The sequence below is a fragment of the Acinonyx jubatus genome, chromosome C2 (genome assembly GCF_027475565.1).
Source record: "Acinonyx jubatus isolate Ajub_Pintada_27869175 chromosome C2, VMU_Ajub_asm_v1.0, whole genome shotgun sequence".
Lineage (NCBI taxonomy): Eukaryota > Metazoa > Chordata > Mammalia > Carnivora > Felidae > Acinonyx > Acinonyx jubatus.
In genome coordinates, this window is record NC_069384.1 from 13,234,390 (window position 1) to 13,247,212 (window position 12,823).

General features: G+C 44.0%; 1 protein-coding gene and 1 non-coding gene across 4 annotated transcripts in view; both read left to right on the plus strand.

Annotated features, from left to right (window-relative positions):
• Positions 1-12,823, plus strand: part of LOC106977845 (uncharacterized protein C10orf95-like) — a 182,660-nt gene that overhangs the window by 3,915 nt on the left and 165,922 nt on the right. The window lies entirely within an intron of this gene.
• On the plus strand, positions 12,370-12,472 carry LOC113594450 (U6 spliceosomal RNA). Its single transcript, XR_003414838.1, has one exon. It is a non-coding gene; the product is annotated as a U6 spliceosomal RNA (small nuclear RNA).

Below are 12,823 nucleotides of genomic sequence, written 5' to 3' on the forward strand. Positions count from 1 at the left end.
TTTCTCTTTTATCTCATCTTTCTCTTTCCCTGAATCATTTGTATTTCTGTGACTGAAAGTAATTTCCCCCTTATATCTTCATCATTCTCGGTAAATATTTAGTTTTCTATTAATCTCCTTCATATCACACATCACAAAGGGATTATCACCAAGGCCTTTGCTAATGAAAACATATTTTTATATGAATTGTAGGAAAATGTCCGAGCTAGGGATAATCCAAAAGAAGCAAAGTAGAAAGAGAGAGGATTTTTTTAATGCTAAGAAACAAATGCACCAACAACTAGGAAGCCCACGAGAAATTGTTAAAAGTGGTATTAGCTAGTTTTTCTGCAGCTATTAAAATGCAGATGATAGTAAATCCCCCAACCTGAAACCTATTCCCAATAAACCCTGTAAGAAGATTGTATCACAGAATCATGAAGTATCGGAGGCATTTTTAAAAGTTGGAAAGTAGGGGCGCCTGGGTGGCGCAGTTGGTTAAGCGTCCGACTTCAGCCGGGTCACGATCTCGCGGTCTGTGAGTTCGAGCCCTGTGTCGGGCTCTGGGCTGATGGCTCAGAGCCTGGAGCCTGTTTCCGATTCTGTGTCTCCCTCTCTCTCTGCCCCTCCCCCGTTCATGCTCTGTCTCTCTCTGTCCCAAAAATAAATAAACGTTGAAAAAAAAAATTAAAAAAAAAAAAGTTGGAAAGTGAATAGCATAAGAATTAATGTAGATCGTTACGTTAGTAAGCAGGAGTGAACAGTCTGCAATTAGAAGTTTGCAAACTGTGATTGCCAGTTAGCTGGATATTTAATAATCTCATCAATAACATATGTCATATGCTTTATTTTCAGCAGTTCCAAGCTGGTCTCTGGCTCAGTCTGGCCCACAGTGTCTTCTTGGATAATTCTGTCTAGATCTCGGCTGTAAATCGAAGCTACCTGGGCCCCACATTAGAACCACCTGCGAGTTTTTTGGGTTTTTTTTTAGACACTGGGCTTGTGGGGGGCAACTGGGTGGCTCAGCTGGTTGAACGTCTGACCTCAGCTCAGGTCATGATCTCCGGGTAGCTGGGTGGCTCAGTGGGTTCAACATCCAACTCGGTTTCAGCTCAGGTCGTGATATCATGGTTCATGGGTTTGAGCCCTGCACTGGCAGAGCCTGCTTCAGATTCTCCCTCCCTCTCTCTCTGCCCCTCCCCCGCTTATGCTAGCTCACTCTCAAAAATAAATAAACTTGAAAAAAAAAAGACATTCCTTCTGGGGCACCTGGGTGGCTTAGTCGGTTAAGTGTCCAGCTTCAGCTCAGGTCATGATCTCACAGTTCATGGGTTCGAGCCCCATGTCGTGCTCTGTGCTGACAGCTCAGAGCCTGGAGCTTGCTTCGGGTTCTGTGTCTCCCTCTCTCACTGCCCCTCCCCTGCTCACTCTCTGTCTCTCTCTGTCAAAAATAAGTAAACATTAAAAAAAAAAAATTTTTTTTTTTAAGAAACTAACAATGGTTTTCTTTGAGAATGGGTATTGTTTTATCACATGAGAAAAATAACACCTTTTTTTGGTGAAACAAGCATAACCAGGTTTCTGTTATGTGCAGTCGAAAGCAGTTTCTAACTGATAAAGAGGAGAAGCCACCCAAGGAGTTTTAGCAGGAAGCAGCACGATTGTGTTCATATGTGAGGGTGATTCCTAGGATATCTGAGTGTAGGGACTGACCAAGGGTTGGGTGGACTGAAGGCAGAGAGGCCATTTGGGAGCCATGATAAGGTCCTGGCCTAAGGCCATTACTGGAAAAAAAGGGGAGAGATAATGGAAATGCAACTGCTAGCCTCATTGACTATCAACGGTCAGGATGGGGGGTGGGGGGGGCAAATGTAGTTTCCGGGTTCAGGGTTGGGGCACAGGGTGTGGATGGTGGTGCTATTTACCAAGGAAAGCAAGTGGAAGGATAAAGAGCCTCATTCAGGACAGGATGCATCTGGGGTGCCTGAGGAACCTTGGAAGTGCCAAGCTGGCATTGTCCACCTGGATGTGGGTCTGAACCTCAGGGTCACTTCTAAGTCCGGGCTCTATATCAAATTTAACACACATGCTATTCAGATTTATAAAGAAAATATAGTAATTTGTTCCCTCTAGGCGGATGTAATTGTCTTCATGATCCTCTACCACTTTAGGTGGGTAAGAACTGGGTGAGACTTGGATGTGCCAGTGATGTTATGTCAAGTTCATCTGGTTTAATCAGTTTAGAGCAGTGATTTGCACACCTTAGTATAAGAATTAGCTAGAAGGCTTTTAATACCCAGGTTGTAGGTCCCCACCCCCGAAAGTTTTTATTTATTTTTATTTTTTTATTATTTTTCTAAATGTTTCTTTTTGAGAGAGAGACAGAGTGTGAGTGGGGGAGGAGCGGAGAGAGAGGGAGACACAGAATCCAAAGCAGGCTCCAGGCCCTGAGCGGTCAGCACAGAGCCCGATGCGGGGTTCGAACTCACAAACCGCAAGATCTTGACCTGAGCTGAAGTCGGATGCTTACCAACTGAGCCACCCAAGCGCCCCCCCCAACCCCGAAACTTTTTAAAAAGAAATACCTTGATTAAAATATAATTTATATACTATAAAAAAATCACCCATTATAAGTGTACACTTCAGTGATTTCTTTTTTTTTTTAAGTAAATTTGCATAGTTGGCAATCATTACCAACATTCAGTTTTAAAACTTCTCTGTCAGCCCAATAAGTTTCCTCCTACTGGTTTTTGCTTAATCCCTTCTCCCATCCCAAGCCCTAGGCAACCACTGATCTGCCTTTTTCTCTATAAATTTGCCTTTTCTGGACATTTTTTGTAAATGGAACCATACAACATGTAGTCTTCTGCATCTGACTTCTTTCTTTTTTTTTTTTAATTTTTTTTAATGTTTGTTTACTTTTGAGAGAGAAAGAGAGAGAGCACAAGCAGGAGAGGGACAGAGAGAGAGGGAGACACAGATCTGAAGCAGGCTCCATCCAGGCTCTGAGCTTTCAGCACAGAGCCCAACGCAGGGCTTGAACCTGCTAACTGTGAGATTGTGACCTGAGCCAAAGTCAGATGCTTAACGAACTAAACCACCCAGGCGCCCGACTGTTTTCATTTAGTATAATGTTTTAGAGCTTAATCTGTGTTGTAGCATGTATCAGTAGTTCATTCCTTTTTATGTCTAAATGGTATTTTATTATATGTATATACTACAAATTGTTTTTCCACTCACAAGTTGATGGACATTGGATTTGTTGTGGGTTGAATTGTGACCCCTCCAAAATTCATCCATTGAAGTCTAACCTCCCTTACATTGGAATGTGATCTTATTTGGAAATAGGGTTTTGTAGATTGCTGATCTAGTGACTCTTTAATCACTATGAAATATCCCTCTAACATCTTATTTAGCTGATGTCCATATAATAGCCACTTCAATTTTCTTATCATTATTATTTTCATGATATATCTTTTTTCATTTTTTTACTTTCAGACTATTTGTGTCTCTGAATCTAAATGTGTCTCTTGCAGAGAGCATGTATTTGGATCTTGCTTTTTTTTATCCAATCTGAATATCTCCACTTTTCGATTGGGATGTTTAGGCCATTCACATTTTTTAAATTTTTATTATTTTTTAATGTTTATTTTGAGAGAGAGAGAGAGATAAAGCATGAGCAGGGGAGGGGCAGAGACAGAGGGAGACACAGAATCCGAAGCAGTCTCCAGACTCTGAGCTGTCAACCTAGAGCTCAACACGGGACTCAAACTCATGAAGGGCGAGATCATGACCTGAGCTGAAGTCGGACATCCAACCGACTGAGCCATCCAGGCACCCCTAGGCCATTCACATTTAATATAATTAATAATATGTTTGGATTTACATTTGCTATTTTGCTATTTGTCTTCTATATGTCTTCTTTCTTCTTTGCTTCTCTGTTCCTCTTTTATTGCTTTCTTTTGTGCTAAATATTTTTTGGTATAGCATTGAAATTCCTCTGAACTTTTTTTAGTATTTTAAAATGAATTTTCTTAGTAGTTGCTCTATAGATTACAGCATCCAAACTTACCAAAATCTAGTTGAGATTAACATTAATTTACTTCTGGCAAAATATAGAAACTTTACTGCAGTAAATCTCAGTTCTCTTCCCCTTCTCATGTATTACTATTGTTGTATGTATTACATTTATGTGTGGTGTGAACCCAACAATACAGTGCTATGAGTGTTGCTTTACATAATCCTATATCTTGTAAAGAAGTGAAGAGGAGAAATGAGGAAATAATGTTTAAAAAGTCTTTTATATTAACCTACATATTTACCATTTCCAGTGCTTTTTATTTTTCCCTGTGCATCTAATTGCCATCTGATGTCACTTCCTTTCAGTCTGAAAGACTTCCTGTAATACTTCCTGAAAGGCAAGGCTGTTGTCTCTTCCACTGACAGTGTCACTGGGCATGGGCATCATGTCCCCTACACTGGGGCCCCCTGGGCCCCCCTCAACCACAGCAGCATGGCTGCCAGCCGTCACGGCCTCTCCTGCCCCGGCAGAGCCTTCACACCCACTGGGCTGGTGGGCATAGAAGCAGTCCCAGGCCAGAATGCCTTGGACATCCTCTGTTCTGACCCACAGGTCAACAGTTTTCAAGCATAAACACTTCTCAGATGGTCGTATGCCTCTGGCCGATTTCCGGAGTACTGAAATTGTCATTCTTGTCAATTTTGTCTCGCTTAATAATTGCATTCTGGGGAGAGGATTTGCTGACGTTTTCACTTGGCCATAGCCAGAAGTCACCTTCCTCTCCCTGTGTTTATGATCCGTTAGACCTGGGTGTAGCTAGAGAATTTACATTTAGTGTATTCTCAGGTAATGCTGGTTGTCCCAGAGAGCACACTTTTGAAAACCACTGCTTTATTTTATTTTTTTTTTTACCAATTTGATTTGATTTGATTTTTTTAGTGTTTATTTATTTTGAGAGAGAGAGAAAGAGAGAGAGAGCGCGCGCGCGCACACACACATAGGCAGGGGGTGGGACGTAGAGACAGGGAGACAATCTCAGGCAGGCTCTGCATTGTCAGTGCTGCCCCGCACAGGGCTCCATCTCGTGAACCGTGAGATCATGACCTGAGCCAAAATCAAGGGCCGGATGCTCAACCGACTGAGCCACCCAGGCGCCCCCAGAAAACCACTGTTTTAGATGACCTCAGTGCTTTTTAGATGCTAAAGCAACTTTCTCATGAACTTGTTATGAGCATGCATAAAACTTTATTTAAATTTGCTATAGGGGAGCAAGGCATGGAATAAAGCCAGTTCAGAGATTTCTTTTGGTAAAAACTTTTGATAGAAGGAGACGAGAGGCATCTGGGTGGCTCAGTTGGTTCAGCGTCAGACTCTTGATTTTGGCTCAGGTCATGATCTCACAGTTGTGAGATTGAGCCTAATGTCAGAACCCCCCCGCCCCCCACAACCTTTGCACTGGGCGATGAACCCGCTTAAGGTTCTCTCTTTCCCCCCTCTGCCCTCTGTTCGTGTGCATGCGCTGCCTCTCAAAAAAATGAGAAAAGTAAGCTAATATTGTTAACGTTAGGTTCAAAGAGGACTGTCAGGTGAACGATTGTCTATTCAATATCAGCCTGATGGTTAGCGCTTCAGGTGATTCATAACAAGACAGTGCAGGTAAATCTAACTGCCCACAGAGGCTCTTAATCTCATCAGAGTCTATGAGAAAATTGCTTAATTATTTTCTCATAAATGCTAGTCACTTTCCGGAGGAGGTTATTAATTATCCCAAACCCCACACTTCTCCATCTGGAGAAGCCTGCCTTCCTCAGACTGTGGACAGTCTCCTGTCTCACTGGTAGATGCTGAGTTTCCCCCCATTCCTGAGAGTGCACTCCAGGATAGACTCTGGGCACCAGTGGAGGAGGGCACCTTCTATCCATGTGATGTCATCAGGGTCCTTGTTGGTTTCTGCTGCGGAGCAGCTGGTCCAGTATGGTTCTGGACTGGGTGACAGCTGTGGTGTCACTGGTCCCACCTGTGGTTCCAACCATTTGCCTCATCACCAGGTCCCTACTTCTTTGCCCTGCCCCCAGTCTTCTGCTGGCCTACCGGTTGATTTGGCCTCTTTGTATTCCGACACTGGGGCCCACAGAAACCTCAGGTGCCGTAGGGACCAGGCATAGGCCACGTGAAGCTCTTCAGACCTCCCTCTCCTGACATTTCCCTCCATACCCGGCTGTACCCGCCTGGTGCCAAGTTGAAATGTCTCCTCACATGGACCTTCTCCAAGACCTTTGATCTTCTTCCGCCCGCTATTGTATGCATGCCACTAACCCTCTTAAAGTTCTCAAGATCTTCCGTGTCTCTGTCTGTTTCTGCCTCAGCCCTCAGAACTAGGGAGAGAGGAAGTACTTGTTTCCTCTATAGCTCTCTTTTTCCCTCGCTTCTCACAATATTGAGGAAAAAGTGTTTCACTTTCTCCACCTCAGAGGACCTCAAACTTTCTGTGCGTCAGAACCCTCTGGAGAGCTTGTTAAAGAACAGATGAGTCAGCCCCACCCCTCAGCGTTTCTGATTCAGCAGGTCCAAGATGGGGCCTGAGAATGTGCATTTCTAATGGGCTGCCAGGACCTGCTGCTGCTGCTGGTCTGCTATGCACACTTTATTTGGTTATTCTAATTTTGCATGTTAAATACAATTAAAGGAACTAAATATCGTCAGACTCCCATGAGTCTTGATTCAGACAAAACACACACTGAGTACCTAAGGTCTGTAGAACATGTTTGGTTTTACCAAACTATTACCAAAATGATAGTAATTTTTTTAAAGATTTTATTATTTTTTAAGAAAACTTTTTTAATGTTTATTTATTCTTGATAGAGGATGAGCAGGGGAGAGCCAGAGAGAGAGGGAGACCCAGAATCTGAAGCAGGCTCCAGGCTCTGAGCTGTCAGCCCAGAGCCCGACGCGGGGCTCAAACCCACAAACTGTGAGATCATGACCTGAGCCAAAGACGCTTAACTGACTGAGCCACCCAGACGCCCCTAAGATTTTATTTTTAAGTAACCTCTATACATGGGGCTCAAACCCACAACCCCCAGACCAAGAGTCACATGCTCCACCGACTGAGCCAGCCAGGTGCCCCCCTTCAAAATAACAGTTACCTTCCTTCATATGCCACTTGATCAGGGCTCTTTTCCCCCTTACAGTTTTCTTATAACATGTGCTTTCTGTTAACCTTTCAGTGCCTTATAGTACAGGGCTTCAAATCACATTAATTCTAGGGGTGCCTGGGTGGCTCAGTCAGTTAAGCATCCAACTTCGACTTAGGTCATGATCTCATGATTTGTGAGTTCAAGCCCCACATCAGACTCTGTGCTGACAGCTCAGAGTCTGGAACCTGCTTCATATTCTCTCTCTCTCTCTCTCTCTCTCTCTCTCTCTCTCTCTCTGCCCCTCCCCTGCTCACACTCTCTCTTTCTCAAAAATAAATAAACGTCAAAAAAATTTAAAAAAGAAAAGTAAGGAGGTCAGCTCCACTTCTGGGCATAAACCCAAAAGAATTGAAAGCAGCTCATGAACAGGTAGTTATTTGTATACCCATGTTTCTTTAGCAGCCTTATTTGAAATAACCACAAGGTGGAAGCAACCCAAGTGTCCCTGGACAAATGGGTAAACAAAATGTGGTACAGAGATGCAGTGGAATATTACTCAGCCTTAAACAGGAAGGAGGGAAATCCTTACACTTGCTACAACAGGAATGAACCATGAGGTTACCTTCCATTATGCTGAATGATAGAAGCCAGACACAAAAGGACAAACACTGTGTGATTCCATTTGTATGAGGGACCCAGAGGAGGCCACAGACAACAGAAAGTAGAATGGTGGGTGCCAGAGGCTGGGGGAGGGGAGAATGGGGGGTTGTTGTTAAATGGGGATAGAGTTTCAGTTTTGCAAGACAAAAAAAGATCTGGAGGTAGCTGGTGGTGATGGTTGCACAAATATGAAGGTACTTGGTACCACTGAACTGTGTACTTAAAAATGGTTATGAGGGGTGCCTGGGTGGCTCAGTCGGTTAAGCGTCTGACTTCGGCTCAGGTCATGATCTCGTGGTCCGTGAGTTTGAGCCCCGCATCGGGCTCTGTGCTTACCACTCAGAGCCTGGAGCCAGTTTCGGATTCTGTGTCTCCCTCTCTCTCTGACCCTGCCCCGTTCGTGCTCTGTCTCTCTCTGTCTCAAAAATAAATAAACGTTATAAAAGGGTTATGGTAGTAAATTTTTTGTTATGTGTATTTTATCGCAATTAAAAACAAGTAAGCGAAGGAACAGGGAAGAGTGAAGAGGGGTCATTTTTGCCTTGTTTCACACCAGGGAATTTCACACACGAGGGCCTGTCCAGGATCGTGGCCCCTGTGAGTGATGTGCACTCACTCCTTTCTTCCTGGGCCCCACCTCCAACCCACTGGCCATAAGAAGTCTTCCTGGAAATCAGAAATGGCTCCTTTTCTAGAAGAGCACTGCTTAAAGATGAAAAATTGGTCATTCACTGGGTTCTTGTGTTGTGAGGTCTGTTTTATTTTTGTTGTTGAAGGGAAGCGCAGAAACACGTGTTCGTTTTAGCGCCATCGGTGATAGCCACTGACCCCTTGCACTGCCCACTTCCCAACTTAAAGCTCTTTAGTTTGCAGTGAGAGTAGCAAGAAGGCAAACGTTAAGCCAGGCACTCGTTGCCCCCCCACCCCCCGCTGCCACCAGCTCTCCACCTCCAAGAAGGAAGGTTTACTCATTCCTGTAATTTACTTTTCATGTTTGCATTTCACCGTGTCCTCCCACGTTAGAATGTGAGCTGTCATGGGTGCAGAGACTTGTTTGTTTTACTGGCCAGTGTATTCCAAATGCCTGGATCAATCAATAAGCATTTGAGAATGAATGACTTCTGTCTCTACTCCCGATAGCTGATGGGGTATGAGAACTCAAGGCCTCATGTGGGGACTGGGGACTTGTCCTCACCCCTGCCCCCTTTGTCCAGCAAGCCAAAGCCCTCAGGTCCAAAGATCTCAGATAGGACTGAGGAGAAGGAGAGCTGGCCAGGAGGCCCCACTTAGGCATTAAGTCCAAAACTTCACCTAGCAGCCCTGGGAGAGGGAGCCAGAAACAGGGTTGGGAGGGAAGGGAAGGACTTTTACCTGTATAGCCTTTTGGGCCATTTGACTTTGCCATGTTCATGTACTGTGTTAATTTTTCCAAAAATATTATAGTTTTTTTTTAAATGCTTAACTATTAAAAATACTACAAAGCAAATTTTTAGGATATAAGATTCACCTTTGGTTGGAGCACCAGGGTGGCTCAGTCAGTTAATCAGACTCTTGATTTCCACTCAGGTCAGGATCTCATGGTTCATGAGTTTGAGCCCCACTATGCTGACAGTGTGGAGCCTGCTTGGGATCCTCTCTCTCCCTCTCTGCCCCTCCCCTGCTCACCCTCTGTCTCTCATTCTCACTCTCAAAATAAATAAATAGGCATTAAAAAAAAATTCACCTTTGGTTGGGACTTAAAAACAAGCCAGCCAGCCCAAAATTGAGTTGCTTATGTTAAGCCCCACATCACCAAACCGAGAATTAATTGAACTATAGTTTTGGCTCTCCCAGAAATGGAATCTTAAACCAGTCAGTCAGGAATCAGCAATAGTTAGGTGTCCTGCCTGAGAGACTCCCTCCCGTCCCCAAAGAAAAGTAACCTTTCAGTAACCAACCCACTTTTTTGCCCAGTATAATTCCCTTGTTCCTGTTCCCTTCTGCCTATAAAAGTCTTTCATTTTCAGCTAGGAGCTCCTTGGGGCTCCTATCTGTTAGATTGGGTGCTGTCTGATTGTGGTCGATTTTTGTTCCAAGTCTTAAAATGTTTAATATGCTTCAGTTTACTTTCAACAAGACTGAGGTAAGTTTTTCAGTTTTCAGAGAGTCTTTTCCTTTAGAATTAGAAATAACTGAAAGCCAGCTCACAGGAGTGTCCTTCTTCAACCTTGACCTTGCCTGTCTTACTCATCATGAAACCACTAGTGCCAGCATAGCACTGGCACAGAGCGAACTCTTAATAAATATTTGATGGATCAATCAATTGGTATCAAAAGAAGATGCAGGCTGCTTATGTTCCTCAAGTCCGCATTTCGCTAAGGAAAGGATATTTGTGTCCAGTGTGATACTGTGCTGAAATATATATGTGATCTTTTTTCCATGTCTGGCACAGAGCTCCTTTAAAAAGCCCTTGCAATTCCATAAGTGATAAGAGCATTATCGAGGTGACTTTTGAAAGCACCTAAGGATGGAAACCGGTTGCCTTGAGAACCAACCATGTGCCTCAAGGGTCAGAACTTAAATTCGCCTCCCCTGCCCTACACTAGGGGGGGGAAGGGCTGGAGGTTGGATCTCACCAGTGGCCAGTGGTTTAATCAGTCAGGCCTATCCAGCGAGATCTCCACAAGATCCCAAAAGGACTGGTGTACAGAGCTTGTGGGTGGGTGGAGATTCAGGGAGAGTGGCACCCCGGGAGAGGGCATGGGAGCTCTCCACCCTTTCCCCACGCTTTGCCCTATGCATCTCTTCTAGCTGGCTGTTCCTGAGGCATATCCTTTTTTGATAATAAACCAGTAATCTAGCAAGCGACATGTTCCTCTTCATTTCTGTGAGCCGCTCTAACAAATTAATCAAGGAGGGGGCCATTAGAACCTCAGATCTACAGCTGGCTGGTCAGAAGCACAGGTGATAAATTGGGCTTATGATCGGCTTCTGAGGTTGAGGGGTGGTGAGACCATTCTTGCAGGACTGAGACCTCAACCTGTGGAATCTGATGCTTTCTCTGGATAGATGGTGGCAGAATTGAGTTGAACTGTAGGACACCTAGCTGGTGTCTGGATACTTGTTGAACAGTGTGGGGAGCCCCTCCCCCAACACACGCACATTAGGATTGGTACTAGAATCATTTTACACAGCAATCAGCAGAGTGTATAATATTTCTTGTTCATTAGTTGAGATGACGGATGAGAACCTTAGATTTTAAGTTGGGCCAAGATGCCCAGACTCTTAAAACTGGAGAAAGATGGAAGGTATCTGAGCAGTCAGGGAAGCCCTAAATGCTGGTTGATTTCCCTTAGAGCGTCTAGAATGGCCCACATGAAGGGAAGTCATATTTCGATCATGTCACGTTCATATTGAAGGAGCGGACCATGAAATGATCATTGGGACAGATTCCGTCTCTGGAGTCAATCCACCAACTGCAGATTTGGAGAACTATAGCAGACCCCTGTCCGGGAATAACAACTGATGCTCCAAACCAAGAATATAAGTGATATGTGACAAGACCCTGACATTCTTTTTTTTTTTTTTTTTTGATGTTTATTTATTTTTGAAAGAGAGAAAGTGTGTGTGTGCATGAGCAGGGGAGGGGCAGATTGAGGGAGACAGAGAATCCAAAGCAGGCTCTGCACTGACAGCAGAAAGCCCGCTGTGGGGCTTGAACTCACAAACCATGATCACGACCTGAGCTGAAATCAAGAGTTGGCTGCTCAAATGACTGAGCCACCCAGGTGCTCCAAGAACCTGATATTCTTTTTTTTTTTTTTTTAATTTTTTTTTTCAACGTTTATTTATTTTTGGGACAGAGAGAGACAGAGCATGAATGGGGGAGAGGCAGAGAGAGAGGGAGACATAGAATCGGAAACAGGCTCCAGGCTCCGAGCCATCAGCCCAGAGCCTGACGCGGGGCTCGAACTCACGGACCGCGAGATCGTGACCTGGCTGAAGTCGGACGCTTAACCAACTGCGCCACCCAGGCGCCCCGAACCTGACATTCTTAAGAGAGGTGTAGGGACCTCCCCTCATAACTTGCTAAGAGGTGGCCAGACCAGTTTTTGACCTGGAACCATCGCCTCCTATGGGCTCTATTGGAAGAAGGGAGTGATCTGTCAGCCAGATCAGAGTGAACATTTCTTTGAAGAGCATGTTGGCTTGTGGGCGGGAGGGTGATTTTCCACTGCCACCCCCCAAACTCCAGGCAAGTAATGCCTAGAGTGCAGGGGTTGCCTGCCTGCAGAGGAGAAAAACCCAATACCAGGCCAAGCTGGAGAAGGTTCAGGGAGTGGCTGGGGGTGGGGTGGGGCAGGAGTTGTGGGATGAAGAGGAGTTGGGGAGTGGAGGAGGACTTTGCTTTTTCACTTTTACTTGCTGTTCTGCTTAATTTTGTTTTTAAAGATTTCATTAAGTAATCTCTACACCCAGCATGGGGCTGGGACTTACAACCCATGAGATCAGGAATTGCATGTTCCACCAACTGAGCCAGCCAGACACCCCCTGGTTAATTTTTAATTGTTCAAAAGCTGGGTATATTTATTGGTTGTTTGGCAGCACATATACTAAAATCGGGACTATACAAAGAAGATTAATATAACCCCTACACAAGGATGACATAAAAATTTGTGAAGCAGATTTGATCATTATGAGTAATGTATAGAATCATTGAGTCATTATATTGTATACATGAAATTAATACAACATTTCATATTAACTATACTTGAATAAAAAATAAAAAGACTGAGTATAGAGACAGCCCATGTTCCTGGATAGGAAAATATTATAAAGATATCAATTCTCAAATTATTTTATATTTTTAATGCAATTCTAATGAGAATTCCAATGGGTTTCTTTTTTGGCAGAGTGCTTACAAAGGATTTGAAAACTTGTTGGGAAGAATAAATTGGTGAGAATGATTTAGCAAATTAAAAAAAAAAAGCTGTTTATACTTATATTTAATTTGTTTAAAAGCCACTTTGGCCCCTGTCTTAGGAGA